This window comes from Miscanthus floridulus, chromosome 19 (assembly GCF_019320115.1).
Source record: "Miscanthus floridulus cultivar M001 chromosome 19, ASM1932011v1, whole genome shotgun sequence".
NCBI classification, from domain to species: Eukaryota; Viridiplantae; Streptophyta; class Magnoliopsida; order Poales; family Poaceae; genus Miscanthus; species Miscanthus floridulus.
Genome location: NC_089598.1, coordinates 44,979,859 through 44,989,289, shown reverse-complemented (window position 1 = coordinate 44,989,289; position 9,431 = coordinate 44,979,859). Strand labels below are relative to the sequence as shown.

The 9,431-nt window shown below is 42.7% G+C and overlaps 1 non-coding gene across 1 annotated transcript; it reads right to left on the bottom strand.

Annotated features, from left to right (window-relative positions):
* Positions 1-2,342: 2,342 nt before the first annotated feature.
* Positions 2,343-2,451, bottom strand: LOC136530012 (small nucleolar RNA R71). The gene has a single exon (XR_010777522.1). It is a non-coding gene; the product is annotated as a small nucleolar RNA R71 (small nucleolar RNA).
* Between the last annotated feature and the right edge of the window lie 6,980 nt (positions 2,452-9,431).

The window sequence follows — 9,431 nt, the reverse complement described above, 5'->3', positions numbered from 1 at the left end:
CTTATACGATGCTCTGCCTATGAGTGCACTATTGATGGTAGTTAACAACCATTATAAATCATCAATATAACATGTATAAGGGCCTAAATATAATCACCAATGAAGGTTTAGGGGTTTAAACTAACAAATTCCATGAGTTTTGGTGAATCTATATTTTCTACAAGGTTTATCTAGAAAAAAGTCAAGGTGGACCTACATGTCAGATTTAATTGCGCTTATCCACAGCGAAACAAACACCAAAAGACTCTAGAAGACTTGGGAGGACTCCACACTGAAGCAGATGGCGAGACACCACTGGCCCCACCTATAAGCCACCCGGCCCCTAGGGCCTAGCTATGAACCCTCGTTGTTATTTTGGTTCTCCACCGCCTCCTAGGTTGCATCTACGCCATCCTTTAAGTCGGTTTGATCTAAGGGCTCATGTTGGATGCTCCAGCCTATATATATCAGCCCCTGCCCCCCTAAGGAGGCATAAGTCATTTGAGAAGACAGAAACCCTAATCATCCTTAGAGCTCCACCATATTCTAGGGCATAGCTAGTTAGGCTAGGTCTAGAGGGAGGCAAGTAGGCTTCGCTTGGATTCTCGATCTTGTCTAGAGCGTTGTTTGGTATAATATTTGTACCCCTCTCTCTTTTGTATGTCCATTACTTTTATATGCTAGTTACAATTGTTATGACAATATCAGTATTCATCTTATTCATGTTCTTTGTTATAATGTTCATGGTCTACTTTGATTATATGGTTAGTATAGTTGGATTATCATTATATTCATGCATAAGTTCATATGGCACTCACTCTAAGGATCCATGGGTGGGTGGTTGACATTATGTAAGCGTGGTGCTTATACGTTGTTTACCTGCGGATACACCCTATATTCTAGGTCATTTGGTAGATCGCGGATGTGGCACTGCCGTTGAGTCCTTTGTAGTCCACTCCCCGAATATAGGCGCACGTAGGGTTCGGTTACGAAGGAAGAGCAAGCCCTATTCTTAATCTTCCTTAGTAATATCCCTTATGTGTAGATATGACGATGATCTTAGCAATGATTACTAGGTATAATTACACTAATCAATGTATGCTTTGACTTGTAATTAAGAATGAATTAGGAATTATTCCTCTAATATTCTACCTGCCATGCTAATGCCATAGAAAGGAGTACTCTGAGTGATTTATTACCATCGATCAATACTTATCAGATATATATTTTATCCTATGACTTACCCCTGTTATGAGTAGAATATTGGTTATGGTTTACTTCTCCTTCAATAGTTTAAGTTATCAATACATGTCCATGCTAGACCTTCCCTATGGTAAAAATATAAATAACGATACCTAGAATACTCTCGGATAAAATGCTACAATGGTATATTATATGTGCGCTTGTAGATTCCTTTCATATAAATATATATAGATATATTCGTATCTATTCTTCCTAGTCACATAATTAATAAAGAATTGCTTAATATTATTCTAGTAGTAATGCTATGTAGTACCAACAAGTATCTCTGATATCATCACTAGGGATGACAACCTAGTAAAATTGGGAGATATATGTTTATAATAGGTGGCTATTTAAAAACAAGTGACACGTTAATAAATACCAACAAGCATTTGTGGCGCTATTGCTAGGGACTAGATTTGAAACTCTGTTCTTAGTAGCGACGCTAAGAAATGTCAACATGTATTTTTGGCGCCGTTGCCAGGGAAGGTAGCTAGGCAAAGGAAGTATTGATAAACTTATACTTATTGATGTGATCGAGATAACCATTGACCTCTGCTCGAACAGGATTACCTTTGTTTTATCTACTTTTATATCTTATGTAGGGTAATGTATGACTGGTTTTGACCTTCCAATGAACTACATTGAAGATCTAGAAGCATTACTTAAAAGGACTAAGGCTAAACTCAAGAAAGTTTTAGCTTTAGAGTCCGAAGACAACCAGATAAGGGGAAGCTTAACACCTGAATTTGAAGCTATGGCTAATAGGACTCTCCATGATTTCTCTGCTCCAACTATGGCTAACATCCATATTGGACCAACAGTCAATGTTGGAGACAATGGATTCGAGATCAAGCCAGCTCTCATCAACATGGTGCAAGCAAGCCAGTTTTGTGGAAAGACGCATGAAGATACAAGTGCACATCTCCAACACTTCCTGGAGGTTTGTACCACTTTCACCATCAAAGGAGTAACCCATGATGCCATATTACTTCACCTCTTCCCATTATCACTCTTGGGCAAGACAAAGCAATGGTTCTATGCTAATAAAGATAGAAATACTACGTGGGATAACTGCTCCACTGCTTTTCTAGCAAAGTTCTTTCCCATAGGAAATACTAATGCTCTGCGTGGGAGAATTTCAAGCTTTTAGCAACAACATGATGAATCTGTTCTAGAGGCATGGGAATGCTTTTAAGATTACATTGTGGAATGTCCTCATCATGGGATGGAGAATTGGCTACTCATGCAGACTTTCTACCATGGGTTGACCAATAGTACCTGTGAGACTATGGATGCTGCTGCTGGAGGTGCATTCCTGTCACTCCCCATACCAACTGCAACAACTCTCGTGGAGAAGATGGCCTCCAATCAAGGCTGGAATGAAGAACATGTTCAAACCCACAAGAGAGGTGGAGGTATGCATCAACTCAAGGAAGTAGACATGCTATCTTCCATTGAGAGAATTAATCTAAACTTATGGAGAGATTATCTAGAAAGGTAGCTACCAATGATAAAATTCTAGAGAACATAAATAATAGAATGGATAGCTTTGCTTCTGCCATTAAGAATCAGCATAGCTTTAATAAAATGATAGAATCACAAATAGCTCAACTGACTGCTGCCGTTCCTCCGTCCGACAAAGGTAAGATTCTAGGGCAACTAGAAGATCTAGAAACTACAAATCTTCTTGATATTTGCAATGCAACATATTACTATATACAACCATCGATGGGAAGGTGGATAGATTATACCTTGCTGGAAAAGAAGAGTGATCTAGGAAGACCTGTCATCTCCATCGCCATTGGACCGCACATTTTTCAAGAAGCGGTCTGTGACTTTGGAGCAAGTGTCAACATCATACCTAACGTAATTTATGATCAAATTAATGGAGATACTTTGTTGTACACAAATATGCATTTGTAGCTTGCAGATCAGTCACTCTGGTACCCCAAGGGAGTTCTTGAAGATGCCATTGTTTGAGTGGGACAATCATATGTTCCCGTAGACTTTGTGGTTTTGGAAACAGGTGGAGATATAAGGGCACCCATTATTTTGGGCCGACCTTTCCTAAGCACCGCAAAAGCCATCATCTATGCGGGTAGTGCCAAGATTTGCTTCACAATCAAGGTTAGAAAGGAGAAGTTTTCTTTCAAGAATCGTATCTTGCAATCTCCTAGACATCCACAAATGTCATACCTGCCCAAAGAGACAACAATGACCAAGAAGAAGAACAATAGGAGAAGGTGGAAGAACAAAGTTAGGCAGTCATAAGAAGAATCAGTCAGCATGATCAACACACTCAGATTAGAGTACGACCACCTCCTCGCTTCACCATTCCTTGCTAAGAAGGATGATCTATGCGTACCAACAATCAAGTGTACCATTGGACAAAGAATATTCCACAAGACCCTCTACGACATTGGATCGGGTGATAACATAATGTCCAAGGTAATGTATGAATACTTATTTGGTGACAAACCTTTGTTCCTTACATATATGCAATTATAGATGGTGGACCAATCAATCAGATTCCCAGAGGGAATAGCGAAAGATGTTATGGTAAGAATACATGATGAATTTGCCCCTGCTGATTTCATGGTTCTAGACATGGGTGAAGAAGAAGATGATGCGCCCATCATCCTCGTAAGACCGTTCCTCAACACTACCAATGTGATCATCTATGTTGGATCTGGATAAGTCCACTTCCAATTCCTTGGAGAGAAGAATCGCTGTTATTTCAATAGTTATACCACTTATGAGCAATCGAAGAAGTCCCACTCTAGGAGGTGAAGTCGATCATCCTAAAACCAAAAGAATCAATCCCCAAAGAAAAGTTGGGAGGAAGATGAGGAACCTGAAGAACCTGTGAAAGATGAACCTACTCTACCTAAGTCAAGTCCAAAGACCAAGCAAGTATGGAAAGAGAAGGTGACATCACTGTCGGTGCGGGACCTACGGGATATCCCGCAAGGAAGAGAGAAGACCTAGTCTAATTAGGATTCTTCTCCTGTAATCTTAGTAGCAGTATTACTCTGTAATCCTACTAGGAACTCTCATTGTAGACCGACTAGAACTCTAACCTCCTGACTATATAAAGGAGGGTAGGGCTCCTTAGATCGGGGGTTGAAGACAACAATTGTACAACACAACACTTTACAATCAATCCAACGCAAAGGCTAACGCCGACTGGACGTAGGGCTTTTACTCGATCTACGATCGAGGGCCCAAAGCAGGATAAATTGACTGTCTCTTGCGTTAACCGTCGAGTTCTGCATACGCTGAAGCCCAAACATACTACCCCGGGTACCCCCGTGGCAGGCTATCGGTGGTCAAACATCGACAGCTGGCACGCCAGGTAGGGGCTTTCGGTGATTTTGCATCCGAGAGCTCAATGGACCTCGACGACATGATTTTCTCGAAGGGATCGACCTTCATCTTCGGCTCATGGATCTGCAAGGCAGGCGACGATGGCAAGCTCCAAGGCCATCTCCTTGAGGATTCAGATCATCATCAAGACTATCCTATTTCGACGACAACGACAGATCAACTTGCTGGAAGATTCGCACAGCTCGTAATGTCCAATCCGACTCAGTTTTCGCAACTTCACGCATCCGATTCAAACTCAAGTTCCGCTTCCGAAACGAAGTCTTATCCGAGTTCTTTCAGAAAACCGAGTTCTTTTCTGACAAAGCTTCGAAACATGACATCAACCTGTCAAGAATACTACTCGGAGTACACCCAGAGTACTTCAAAGAAGTCGGGTCCTTTCCCGTTGCGAACTCCACAACGTGGCAACATCTTATCAAACATGGCACGAAGGATCCACTTATCCCATGCTTAGAATGCCGCTGAAGGGAGCCCAGGAAGGTCTCGTTTTAACCATCACATCTCAAGACTACATCATTCACTAGCCAGGTACCATTCCTAAGGATGACAGCACTCAACTGGTCGACGATACGACAACAGCAATTCTACCCTACCAAGAAGGAGATTCCATATATGACTTTGAAACCTCTACTGAAGTTATCAACAACTCTGGCAGCACAGAAATCAACGACGATGGCAGAACAACTCACGCTAGAGAAGTATTCATGATTCGCCGTCCTCGATCACCATTGATCCCCCCAGAAGTACCCGACGTGAGGTCTTCAGATGAGTCCGAATCCAACATATCACCATTTATCCAGGGGCACGATGGTGAGACTGAGAGTCAGAGGCAAGCGAGAGAAAGAAAGAACAAATTGAAACAAGGACGACAACGCCGTGCTAAATAGCGAAAGGACACTTGGATCAAATATGAATCAGACCTAGCCGAGTACAAAAGAAGGAAATCAGAACGAGAGGTTGAAGAAGGACGAGCAGTGAATACACCCTACGATAAGATCCGAGAAGCACTAGAAGAACTCAGGGCGACCTCATATCCCAATGAAAAACAAGAACAGCTCCGAGATTTTCTCCGATCAACAGTCTTTAGAACAAACGACGGAAGGGCAACATCTCATGAACAAGAAGATCAAAATCAAAGGAAGTCCACTTTCGAAAGACTTGGACCAAGTGGGAGTCACAACAGAGAGAGCCGAAGAAATCACAGTCAAAACAACCGAGTCGAGCAACCAAGAAAGGCCAGAAGCAGAGCACCTACTTGGACGGCCACACAGAACTACTCTCACCAAGACGATAGTTGGCAAGAAGGGGGCGCAGAATCAGAATATACAGAAGCCAGAACGCATGATAGATTCCCCTATTTTGTAAACAGACTTGCTTCAATACGACTACCTCACAAGTTCTAACCGTCCAACCACTCCAAGTACGATGGCAAGACCAAACCAAAGCAATGGCTCAGGATTTACTCACAATCGATTGAATTAGCCGGGGGAGACGATGACATCAAAACCTTGTTCTTTCCCATGGCCCTAGAAACCATGCTGCTTCAATGGTTTGACAAATTGAATCCTGGATCAATCAGAAATTGGGAAGACTTGCAAAGAGCTTTCTATGAAAATTTCACGGGAATTATTACACATCCAATCACCCACGCAGAATTAAAAGGACTCAAGCAGAAAGGAGGTGAAAGTCTCAGAAATTACTATCGACGATTTGGCGAACTACGAGCTCAAGTACATGACAACACACAACGAGAAGTAATCGAAGCTTTCTCTCACAAAATCATGGCTAGGTGGCAATTTCAAGACTTCTGCAAAGAAAACCCAAGAAACAATGAAGAATTCAGAAGAACAGTAGAAAAGATTATTACTGCAGAGGAAAAAACAAGAGAAAGATTCCCGGATAGAAACAACAGAGACAACCTGGACAGGCAAAATCCTCGAAACAACAGACATCAGGAGAGAAAGCAAGGTCTAGACAACATAGTAGCAATGGCTGACAAATCAAAGAAATTTACCAAGCCCAGAAGATATGATGACATTGAGAACATACGTTGCCCCTTGCACCCCAATGGAAAACACACCATCGGAAATTGCTACACCTTCAATGAAAGATACACTAGAAAAGATAGCAAGGGAAACAATAAAGAAGACAATCAGAAAAAAGAAGGAGACAATCATGAAGACAAGGGATTCCAAAAATCCAGAGGAACAGTGGCAGTAATCTTTGCCGGGGTTCCAGACTCCAGAAGCAAACATCAAGAAAAACTAGCGTTACGAACCATCATGGCAGCAGAACCTGCTACACCAAGATATCTCAACTGGTCAGAGTATCCAATCCAATTTTCAAGAGAAGACCAATGGACCAGCATAGGAAACGCAGGCCATTACCCATTGGTTCTAGACCAACCATTGCCGGTATGACTGTTATGAAAGTACTAATCGACGGAGGAGCCGGACTCATCATTTTTTCAGAAACTCTAAGGAAGATGGGACTACAACTCGCTGGGATGATCACACCAACAAGCACACCTTTTTATGGCATAGTACCTGGCAAGGCAACAATGCCACTTGGACAAATCACTCTACCGGTTACTTTTGGGACTCCCTCGAACTACCGCACAGAGTTCATCAAGTTTGAAGTCGCAGATTTCGATTCATCATATCACGCAATCCTCGGGCGCCCAGCACTAGCAAAATTCATGGCAATACCGCATTATCCGTACCTATTGCTTAAGATGCCAGGGCCTAACGGTGTTCTTTCTCTTCGGAGTGATTTAAAGCGTGCATTTGACTGTGACATACAGGCAATCCAAATTGCAGCAAAGGCACAGGCAAACAATGGAAGAAAAGAAATAGCCACTATCGCCGCAGAAATAAGCCAAGAAGAACTAGAGATACCGGCTAAAAGGCCAAGCATCCTAGCACCACCAAAAGAAGCCAACGTCAAGCAAATCGACCTAGGCACCGGTGATCCCTCAAAAATGGCAACCACCAGTGCCCACCTATCAGCAAAATAGGAACTCGCGCTCACCAACTTTCTTCGGGACAACAAAGATATCTTCGCTTGGAAGCCGACCGACATGCCAGGGGTCCCAAGAGAGTTGGCTGAGCACGGAATTGATGTCAATGAAGGCTCCAAGCCTATGAAGCAACGACTACGATGATTCTCTCCCAACAAGAAGGCAGCAATTAAAAAGGAAATTACAAAACTAATGGCGGCTGGATTCATTAGGGAAATTCTCCATCCAGATTGGCTAGCAAATCCAGTTCTGGTACAGAAAAAGAACATGGACGAGTGGCGCATGTGTGTTGACTACACATATCTCAACAAACACTGCCCAAAGGATCCATTTGGGCTACCACGCATTGATCAGATAGTTGATTCAACAGCAGGATCTGCCCTATTATCCTTTCTTGATTGCTATTCTGGATATCACCAGATCGCATTAAAAGAACAAGACCAAAGCAAGACATCTTTCATCACTCCGTTCGGCGCCTACTACTACAGGACCATGTCATTTGGACTTAAGAATGCTGGAGCCACTTACCAAAGAGACATCCAAACATGCCTTGGTGATCAGATCAGCAAAAACGTAGAAGCATACGTGGATGACGTGGTTGTAAAAACAAAGAACCCGGATACACTGATTAAAGACCTAAAACAAACCTTTGAGAATCTAAAAAGGTGGAGGTGGAAATTAAACCCAAATAAGTGTGTATTCAGAGTTCCTTCAGGACAACTACTCAGATTCTTGGTCAGTCATCGCGGAATCGAAGCAAGCGCCAAGCAAATTCGAGCCATAACAGAGATGGGCCCTCCTCAAAACATCAAAGATGTACAAAAACTAACAGGCTGCATGGCGGCACTCAACCGTTTCATATCAAGTCTCGGCGAAAAAGGGTTGCCTTTCTTTAAACTACTAAAGAAGACATACAAGTTCGAGTGGATGGAAGAAGCCAATGAAGCTTTCAAGAAACTCAAGGCATACCTCACCTCCTCGCCAGTCCTCACACCTCCAAAGAAAGACAAAGACATGATGCTATACATTGCAGCAACTTCTACTGTAGTCAGCACGGCGATAGTAGTGGAAAGGGAAGAAGAAGGGCGCATGTATAAAGTACAACGCCCAGTATACTACATCAGCGAAGTACTGTCAGAATCAAAAATCCGGTACCCGCATGTGCAAAAACTACTCTACGCCCTACTGATCACTTCACGCAAGCTTCGTCACTATTTTGAAAGCCACAAGATTACCATGGTGACAGATTTCCCACTAGGAGACATCTTACACAACAAAGACACAACAGGACGCATATCCAAGTGGGCGGTTGAACTCGGTGCTCTCATCATCGATTTCACCCCACGGAAAGCAATTAAATCTCAAGCCCTTGCTGATTTTGTTGCCGAATGGACAGAAATTCAACAACCCATGTCAAGCGCCATCCTTGATCATTGGAAGATGTACTTTGATGGATCACTCAAGCTAGGCGGAGCCGGTGCAGACGTCCTCCTAATTTCTCTGGACGGAAAACAACTAAAGTATGTCCTTCAGATATTATGGCAAGCTACCAACAATGAAGTAGAATATGAAGCTCTCATACACGGGCTAAGAGTGGCTATTACCCTTGGAATCAAGCGACTACTCGTATACGGCGATTCGGCAGTAGTCATCAACCAAGTCAACAAAGATTGGGATTACACCAAAGAAAACATGGGTGCTTACTGTGCTGAAATCCGAAAACTCAAAAAACATTTCCAAGGATTAGAAATTCTACATGTCCTACGGGATTCCAACATTGCAGCAGATGTTCTTGCCAAGC